The 9,296-nt window shown below is 37.6% G+C and overlaps 1 protein-coding gene across 3 annotated transcripts in view; it reads right to left on the bottom strand.

Moving 5' to 3' along the window:
- The window catches only part of LOC103467993 (kazrin), a 166,770-nt gene that overhangs the window by 17,656 nt on the left and 139,818 nt on the right, over window positions 1–9,296 (bottom strand). The gene's annotated exons all lie outside the window — the stretch shown is intronic.

Genomic DNA, 9,296 nt, shown 5'->3' with positions numbered 1-9,296 from the left:
TCCATCCATCCATCCATCCATCCATCCATCCATCCATCCATCCATCCATCCATCCATCCATCCATCCATCCATCCATCCATCCATCCATCCATCCTTTTCCTTGCAGGACTGAGGTGTCCAGCAGTCATTGGACGAGAGGTGGGTTACACCCTGGCAGGACATTCTCTGACCTTTCTTTGGAAAACATAATTTGTTCAATATCTACATTTTCATTTGAATAAATAAATCACAAGTGACTTATTGAGACAAACAAATGATAATATAAAAGATAAAATGAAGTAGGACACATACATTGTCACATTCTTCCAATTTTCAATGAGCATCCATTACGTGGTTGCGTAATATTTGTATGAACCAAAAGGTGTTAAATGGTATTTAGTCTGAGAGAGAAAAAAAAAATCCATTTGATGAATGCTTATTTTATGAGGAAGCAAATCACCTCCTGTTTGCAGGTCTGCACCAATAGCAACGACATGATATCCGTTTCACATCCCACTCACTGCTTCAGCATGATTCAATGATGGGGTTCATTAGCATGTGTTTCCTATCTATTAGAGAGCAAATGAAACCAAATTTGAGCCATGATTTTAACAAAAAGATTTTCCTGCCATTCAGTTAAATGGCAGGAACTCACTTTACTTACTTGATGGACCATTAAAATGGTTCCCATAATAAACAAACAACAAAAAAAGAACAATATTTTATTAAAGTGCATTATGTCTTAAATGAAATCATAGGGGCCACATTTATTGGCGCCTCTAAAAGTTAATAAAAATAGGTGCAACTGAACATTTTCTTTTATTCTACTGAGTGTTTTAATTGTTCAAAGTGTCTATGAAGCTCAATTTTGAATCAAGACTCTGTTTTTACACACCAAGTGTAAATATGAAGGTCTATTTTTCTTAGCAAATCCTGAATACGATAAAGGCAAGAAAATATGCCGTTCAAGTAAAAGGTAGTTACATGTTAATCTTCAAAAGCAATAGAAAAGCAGTAGAAAAGTTGAAATCAAATAAAACCATGACAAACATTTCCCTGACAGCATCCAGGTTTTACACGAAACTGAGGAAGTGAAGAGGGAAGAGAAGAGAACGGATGTAAATGCATCTCCAGTTGGTCAACAAATTAAGCTATGGGTAAAATATTTAAATAGATATCAAACATACACACTAAAATTGATTATATACTTTGTGGAAAAGCCTGTTTTTGTTGTGACAACTTAATTTGTCTCCTACATTTAGAATCGGTCATCACATGAATTGCTCAGGTGTGAGTTGGACCTGTTCTTCCACATAGACGCTTTCAGATCTGAAATGATCTGAAGTTCCTCTTAGTGAACTCTGACCTTCAGTTCCTTCCACAGACATTTAGCTGGACATGTGTCTTACTTTCGCTTTTAAGCTCTTTCTTGGAAACCACTTAAGGGTTTCGTGGCTGTGTATTTCACGACCACGCTCATCATTAATTCATCATCAGATTCTGATCTGATCATCAATAATGCCCTGGTAAATTTCTCCTTCCATTCTTCCTTCAGTTATATGTGAACTGTCAGTACTGTATGCCGTAAAGCATTCCACTCCATGATATTCCCACCCACAAGCTTTATTGTGTGTGTATCGATGTCCTAAGAGTCCAGCTTTAGCGTTAATCTGACGAGACTACATTCTCTCAGTGTCTCACTGGCTTGTAAAGATATTTTGTGGACAACTTTAAAAACAAGTTTCAACATGATTTTTCTTCAGCAGTGGGGTCTTGTTCAGAGACCATTGCCTTTGAATGCATTTTTGTTTTCATTGGATAATCTTTATCTGTAACTTCCAGGTCTGCGGCTCTTTGTGAGAGCTTCATGCCTCCAGTTTATGGTAAAATTATATTTGTTTGACTCCATATATGCATTCAATGCAGCTTTAACCAACGCCAATAGTATTTAGCAATTTTGTTGTTGCTCTTGTTTTAACAAATGTGAAACTCTGTGAAGTACTTTTATACATCTTCATATAAAATCGGCCGATACTGAAGACACTTTTGCAAATGCTAACAGAAGGCTGGTTTCCTGGCTTTGTGTGTCTTCTTGAGCATCCTTTTCTTCATCTAGACCACAATATTGGGCAAAAGTAGCACACAAAGAGTGTAAAATCAACAGTTTTTTGATTTTACATTTATAATGTAATATTTGTTAGCTATAAAATCAGTGGGTCTAAATCCTGTTGAAAACCTGTGAACCTGAATAAGTGGCTAGCTCGGACTCTGGAGAGAGGATATAGAAAAAAATCCTCCAGAGGATCTTTCTGGATCACTCAAAGTTCCCTCTCTCCGTATGCTTCCACTCTGTGAAATGTTTTAGGTGAAGAACTGAATTTGTCCCTGCTGGGAAAACGGGGTTATGTGAAGTAATTAAAGCACAGGTGCAGATAAAAGTGGCTGCAGAGATTTTGTAAAAAATAAAAATAAAAATAAAACGTTATTTCTTAAGGTAAGATAGTTTAAAAAGTAGATTAGCTCAAAATAAAAACTTGATTTTTCCAAAAGTTTCATCTTGCGTGTATGATGCGGCACTATAAGAATTTTTATGTACTTTTAGCACATCTTTATCAAAGAAAATGTACATACAGCAGTGAAACGCAATTCTACCTGCACTTCAACACAGAGTCTTGTAATTATATGCTCAGGTGATCATACTAAATCACAAAGACAGTCATAAAATTTCCTTGGAAAATGAATGAGAATGCACTCCATACTGACAATACTCCATAAAACTTTGGTTCTAAAGAAAAGCAAGAGGCTTTGACTCAAACTTTAACGTAATTGTTTCTGGTGAGAACAAAAGAGAGAGAAGTCCATTGAATGTGGTTCGGGGTTTTAAATCTGCCCACTGAATATTGAAGTGGGAACCTTGTGGCAGCACAGAGATTTCACCTCCTCTCTTCCTCTGTGAAACCAACCTCATGCACCGGCTGAGGTTGATTAATTTCTGGTGTGATGATTGCAGGTGGCCTGACCTAACGAAGCTGCCTTTTCAACCTGACTTCTTTTCATGCGAAAAGAACAGACTCGACTGTTCGTAACAAAGAACACGCTCTAGTTTGAAGAAGAATGACGTCACAGACCACAAAGAGTCGTGAGGCTGTTGAAGATGTGAAGAAGAACAGTGTCAACTCAGAAATAATGATTTTTTTTTTATTTAACTGAAGCTGCATCAGAGCCCACATTAAATGCAGCATGCAAACACCCATGAGAAGATAACGGACTAAACAATCGTGGCAGAGTAATTAAGGATCCCTTTTCACATTTGCAACATTGGGACTCATTATTCAGTTAATAACTTGGAATACAAAGTTCTATAATCTGATATTACATTTATTCTAATGGTCAAGTTCCGTCATTGTCTTGTGTGACAAACTATCTGGTGGTGACTTTAATCTGCAAATGTTTCTTTTTCTGGTCCCGAATGCTCCATGCGTTGCCTAAAATTAAAGTTAGCAGGTTTTATTGAGGTGCTGAAGTTTAAAGCTAGCTATTATCAGTGTTAGTAGTGTTTCTAACATTAAGACAGACGGAGAAGGGAGACGCAAGAACCTGTTTAAAAAAGGAAACTGTATTTTTTAGATGTGGTTTAGGTCATAAAAGAGCTGGACTTTTAGTAGGTAACAAAAAGTATGAGTTTCTGTTTCATCTGTTTGACCTTTCAACCTTTGTCTGCCCTGTAACTGCAACTGTCGGCAGCCTTTTGAAAATCTCAGAGTCATGGTAAAACACACGAAAAGCGCTGCTTTGTTATGCAAGCCGTACTAATGGTGCTACACACTAATGCAGCAAATCCAGCTTGAAATGTCAGCTCTGTAATAATTTTGTCTTTTTGGAAAACATCATGAAAACCCTGGCCTTTTCATTTGTTCTTTTGGATGTGCATTTATGATTATTTTTTAAATGCAAATAACAGTCTGGATGTGTGCAATTTACTATGCCTTATAAACTGACTAGGCAGAACCTGGTATCTGAAAGTCAATGCTTATAAAACGTCTGCAGAGTTTTGAACGGCACATTATCTGAATGTTATTAATGTGCGTGTGGTTTTTGCAACAAATTTCAACATCGTCAGTCAAGTTGCTCTCTAGGAATTTTCAGACATTCTAATATGTTTCAGTAAAATGCTTGTAGTACATCTCAAAGCATACAGAAAATATCCTATCAATTCTTGCTTCTGTTTTGATTTACCGTCTGGATTTCGTTTTCTTTCTTTCTTTTTTTTTAACTAATGCTACATTTCAAAGTAAAGGTAAACAAACATGCAGTCACTTTCATTATTTTGGCTTAACAAGCCAGACTAAAATGGCTTACGCATTTGCGGAAACTCTCTGTGCGTCTCTGCGTTTAGGTGATTAAATATCTAGTGAGACGTGAGACTTGTAGTGAAGGACACATTTTGGAGTAAAGTGGCTCCAAACACAGCAAGGAGACAACACTTTGATGATATGTAGCTGTTTGCTACTTTCAATCATGCTCAAAATGATCGGGGCGAGATGGGGGGGTCAATTAGCTGAGGGGAAAGTAGATAATTAAAAGCACTAGAAAGGGCCAACTACGCTTTGAAATTTCATTAAAGGACTCTTTGATGAGGAAATCTTAATTGGAGTTGTGAAATTTTTTTTCACTTCAGGGTTCACAGATTGTCAGCGCTGCGTTGTTTCAACGTCACGTCGATTTTTACAGGCAAAATAACAAATGCTGCAGTTTTAAGATTTTACCAGTCCTCTGAATTGCAGCAATGCACCTCACCGGTCAACATCTGGTTTGCAATAGGAAGCATCATTAGCACTTCAAACGACGCAGGTTTTGGCAGAATAGAAGACAAACGGAGGGATAGAGGAGAGAAATGGGGGGGAAAAATGCAGCAATAGTGTGGAAAAATAAATAAAGAAAAACTCCTGTTCTTCCTTGTATTCTGGTTTTTGTATTTATAGTGGGCCAGAAATGTGTGTAATTGAGCTGCAAGCCATCTGAACTGAGTTAGGAAAGCTGCTGTGAACCTTTTCCAAGGTAAACAGGTATCATCCCAGGAAACAGAGATCATAAAGGATACATTACTGCATGAAACACAGATACACTCAGCACCAACAACCCTGCACCCACAAGCAAAAGAGAATTTAGAGAGAGGCCAATTAACTTAACATCCATATTTGTGGACTATGGGAGGAAGATGGGGTAGCAGATTGAGAACCCACACATGCGAGGGCGAAAAAAAAAAAAAAAAAGCACACTCAATGCAGAAAAATCCGGATCCGAATTCAATCGCAAAGAGTTTGATCCAGTGCAACACCACTAGCAACTACTCCACTGTGCAGTTTATATTACTAATCATGGAAATGCAATAAATCTTCATGTCCAACAATAACACTCCTAATATCCGTCAGTCTGATTTTCAAACTCACCTTTGTGATTTAAGCCTGAGGCTTTTTTTTTTTTTACTGCCAAACAGTGAAACAAAGGAAATTTGTTACAGTAAAGGCTTGAAGCTGCTCCAACAAATTGCCTCTTTGGTTTTTAAAGTGCACTGGATTCGAATAAGAGTGGATAATTTCTTTTGACATTCACGAAGAGCCATTTTTACAATCCCTGTCACTTAATGCAGCAATTTGACAGATACGTAGAAGAGAACAGAGTGAGAGTTAAGCTGCTGTGCCGCACGCTGTTCCATCACCGTTCACGCCACGCAATTCACAGTGTACTTAATGCAACTCTGAGTAATGCAAGAGTCATTACTTTTGTTTGTCTTTGGGGCTCACTTGTGGATTTATTCACTATTGCTTTTGTGCTTTCTCCATAACTGTGACGCTGCTTTTCATAACTGTGACAAACTTCAGACGTGAGAAGAGGAATACCGTGAAGATCATTTCATAGCTTTTGCTGCCTGCTTCCCATCTCATAAAGTCACTCCTATCCAAAAGAAAACTTAAAAGTTAAACCCTGTATATTTCTGCATTGTAAAATACACAGACTTCATTGTATTGCATGAGGATTTAATCAGCTAGATCAATACAAAGTAGCAAATAAAAATGAAAAGAAAACGGACATTGTTTTTTTTTTTGTTTTTTTTTTACAAACAAAAGCTAAAATTTCTGGTGTGCATTCTTATTCAAGCCCCTTATTTAATCTTTTCTAGAATCACCTTAAGCTGCAGCTTAAGCTGTTTGCCTTTTGGGGAATATTTTTACCCTAAAAGGCTCATAGCACCCTGCACATTAGCTAAAGTTTTTCACTTTAGAGCACCTTTTTTCAAATGTCTGCTTTGCTTCTTACATGGCTTGTGACAAACCAAAGAAGGTAAAGGGAATCAGAAACCTCCAGCATCAGACAAATGTCAAATAAATAAATATATAAGTATATAAATTCCTACTCTTATCAGTAAAATAACCCAAACTGGTGATGTTTGGTGGGTAGACGATCTTTCATTGCACAGAGCACAGCGATCCTGACAGTTAAATGATTTTGCTTTCTTATAGATCCCAGAGTTGTGGCGTGTACATAAAAATACTTTTGGAATCCATTTATTTGTCCACCTGAGCTGTCAATCTCAGCAGCTCACCTAAAGTTACCATGGCATCTAGGTAGCCTTTCTGACAGGCCAAACCAGAGCACCATCACTTTTGGAGCTTAGAGTTAATTCTATGTCTTGCTGATCTACCATTTATGCCAGAATCTTTAGTTTCAGGGTGAAGGCCTGAACGCTGCTTTGGAAAATGTTCAAAGCTTGGGATAAAATTTAAACTCAGCTGTTAGTTTACTAATCTCCAGTAAGCTTTGAGGCCTTCACTGAGCAGCTATGTCTATACTGGGATTAAATTACACATGGAGAACATTTATTAATCAAGGATTTCTGAAGGCAATGAATTTTATTAAGAGAAATAAAAGAGTCAGAAGGCCTAAACTCAAAACACCAACCACGTTTTTAGATTCTTAATTGTAAAGAACACTGTAAATATAACAATTATTCTTATTATTCCACTTCACAGACTTTATATTGTTATAAATGTCTGTCACAAAAAAAAAAATCGCCATAAAATATATTTAAGTTTGTGGCAAATCATTGGAAAGCTCAAGAGCAAAAAGCAGAACCAAAAAAGGCAGAAAGAAATTGGAACTATGCCTAAATTTTCAACGTACGAGTCAAAAAAAAAAAAAAAAAAAAATCAATGGCCAAAAGCTGTTGCTGCTTTATAGCTGCCTTAAAAGCAGTGTCTTTAAAGTGTGCAACAATAAAAACTCAGATTTAATGAAAATTTAGAAAGACTGAAACATGAGCTGCGATGCAGCTCCTCCTGTTCCCGGCCAGTTCAGGAGAAAAAAGGGGAATATAACTGAACGTATCTTCCTAAATCCAAATGTGTGTTTTTGCATGAGTCACATTCTAATCAATGTTTAGCTTTGTTCAGCTTAAATATCGGCTTATTGTCTATGCCTCCAATAAAATCCCTTTCATGCCAAACGAGTACACAAAAAAACTTTTGTGACGCGGACATTTTCTCTTTTAAGCTCACGCCCTTTCAATTTAACCCTGATAGAACCAACCTTTAACATCTCGACAACCAATTTCCTTTTGTTCTCTCTCATCCCTCTTTTAATTGCACAACAGATCCACTAAGCTTAACGTTCCTTGACCTTGTAAGTCAACCAAAGACCCCTTTTATCAAGCTTTTATTAGTGGTTGATTACTGTCACAGCCTGCAGGGGCTGGCAAGCTTTGGCCTTCATTAAAAGGTCTGAGTCACGCAAATGAGGGTACGAGGACTGCCAGCAGTCTGCTGAGATATTTAACCATCAAAGTGGGAGCGATACATATTTATCTAATGCGTGTTCTGTCCTGCTCTCCATCCAGCCCTTTGTGTTTATAGTTCAGATCCTCCAGTCTTGCTGGTGTCGAGCGAAAATGTCGCAGCAACAAATTCTCCTGACAGCCGGTCGTGTTTTTCTTGCGCGATCCAAAACGATAGCGTCGCTCTCCGCCTCGTTTCACGGGTGATATTTTCTTTGAAAAGAATGATTCATTGTCGTTCTGATGACATCTATGCTTGATGCCCCGCAATCCACCGAGCAGCGCCTGGCAGAAACTCATTTATTTTCTTTTTTTTTTTGCAGTTTTGTGAATATATTCCCACTTGGAAAAATTCCCTAAAACTGTGACAGAACCAGCCTGTCATGGCTGACGCCAACAGAGAAAAATCACGAGCCGTGGAGTGGTTTTCTGACGAGCTCCGAGGTGAATTGTGACTTTGATTATTCAGTATTTGAAGGCCATGTGTGACCTCGAAGTCACAGTTCATAATTGAGCTGATTGGTATTTTGTGCTGCAGGTTTACAATCACTAATTTTAAGCCCTGAATCCATCAGTAATTATTGAATCCTATCAGTGTGTGGCGTCATATTTACAGTAGCCAAAAGTTCAGCTCAGAGGTCTACGCAAACTCTCACATAGACATTACTTGTTAATTTCACTCGTTTTAACCACATGGACAAAATAAAGAAATGTTTTACGGTCAGACAAATTTGGTCACAATAAGCTGTCAAATAAAAAGAACACCGCACCAACGCCAGGCAACCTGCTCATTTTAGTAATATCTATAATTTCTAATTAGAAAAATAGAAATGATAAATGCATATAAAACTCTGAATGTTCATATAGAGCTGAAAAGGAGGAAAGTGAATGAAGAAGTAAAAAGTAAAAGAACTGGTACGTTCTCCCACGGTCATATGCCACAGAACTATCTGTCCAGCAGATCGCATGCTAATGACTCATAATGCAGTTAATGGACTCCATGATGCATGTTTATTGCAAACACTGCGGTCAATATCACGGTGCTGGGAAATAAAGCGGCAGAAGTGAAACTGCAAAAGTGGGCAGGTGGTAAATCAAAGCAGAACGACTAAACAGTTAAAGTGAAAACTGCTGCTGCTTTAAATGAAACAGGTAGATACATAAAGGTCTGAATATTTTATGAGACAAGTAATGGATTAGATATATGATATGGGAAAGCATGTAGCTTGGTCAGCCTTTTTATTTTTTTTTTAATCGATACCTTAAACTTTAAAGTTACGCTCAAAGAATTCCAAAAATCTTCTTAATAATAATCAATAATAATAATCTAATAATCAAATGACGGTTTCCAAATAAATGTAAGGCGCTTCAATTTTTATTTTCACATTTTGACATGTTAAAATCCATCCATCCATCCATTTTCTTGCACCCTTTTTCCCTCAGTGGGGTCGGGAGGGGTGCTGGTGCCCATCTCCAGCCGACGTT

The sequence above is a fragment of the Poecilia reticulata genome, linkage group LG7 (assembly GCF_000633615.1).
Source record: "Poecilia reticulata strain Guanapo linkage group LG7, Guppy_female_1.0+MT, whole genome shotgun sequence".
Taxonomy (NCBI): Eukaryota; Metazoa; Chordata; class Actinopteri; order Cyprinodontiformes; family Poeciliidae; genus Poecilia; species Poecilia reticulata.
This window is presented reverse-complemented; position numbering and strand designations above follow the sequence as displayed.